This window comes from Vipera ursinii (genome assembly GCF_947247035.1).
Source record: "Vipera ursinii genome assembly, chromosome: 1".
In the NCBI taxonomy this organism is placed as follows: domain Eukaryota; kingdom Metazoa; phylum Chordata; class Lepidosauria; order Squamata; family Viperidae; genus Vipera; species Vipera ursinii.
The window spans coordinates 272,825,203-272,826,239 of record NC_139512.1 but is presented as its reverse complement, the minus strand read 5'-3'; positions in this window follow the sequence as shown (position 1 = coordinate 272,826,239).

The following is a 1,037-nucleotide window of genomic DNA, read 5'->3' as shown; positions in this document are numbered from 1 at the left end:
AGCAAAAAATACTTATTCAGTTGTCATGGTGCTGTGTTGTTTTGCTATATACATATAGCCCTCCAGTTACAGTGGCAATTGGACTGGGATTCCTTTCAGTAAGCAAGTGTGGTTGTAAAGTATAACATTGCAAGGCAGCATTGTTTACTGATAGCAACTTTGGTTGTCATAACCCCAGGATTGTGTGTGTTGTTAAATGGGAATGGGTGGGAGGTAAGGTGGGCGTATTTGGAGTGTCACAGGTAGGTGCTATGGAGCACAGTGGATTAGCAGATGCCACAGGTGGATTAGGCAGAGACTGCACGCAGGCTGCTGCAATTGCATACAATGGAGGATTGCTTGCTACAGAATACAAGGTCATTGAGATCTTACACTTCATAGCAGCTTCCTTAGGAGAAAAAGCAACAAGAGTGATTTACTGGGATGACCTGAAACCACCTCTGCTAGCTTTCCCCATTGACTTTGCTTGCAGGAAGTTGGCAGGTAAGATAAATGACAATCGGGTAACTATGGCTCAATGTAATATAATCACAAGCCAGGAACCCGAGTTCTTGGAATACGTTCACGGGAATGCTGCAACAGTTGGGACTTGTATGCTGCTGAGAGTCACCTTCTGTGAGATGGCCCATATAAATTTGATTAATTAATAAACGTTTCAAAAACCAGTTGTAAGATCTTTTTCGGTGATACTGTAACTTTGAAAGGTTGCTCAGTGAATGGATGTAAGCCAAAGACTACTTATAGATAACAGGCATGCTTTGGGGAGTTATGAGTGTTTCCCTGTAGGGAGTGAAGGGGATCAATTAAGTGAGGAAGGGGAAGATTCCTTAAAAATGCACTAGGCAAAAAAAAAAAAGCATGACCTGAATCTAAGCTAAGTTTCCTTGTTGAAACCTTGTGGATGAATTCGAAGGACAAACGCGCAGCAGGAGAAAAGGGGGAAGGTTCTTAGCCACGCTTGGTTGGCTCATTTCAACATAAGCAGCCAACCTCTCCCAAGCGTAACCACGGCAAGCAATATCCAACCTCCGGTCCTC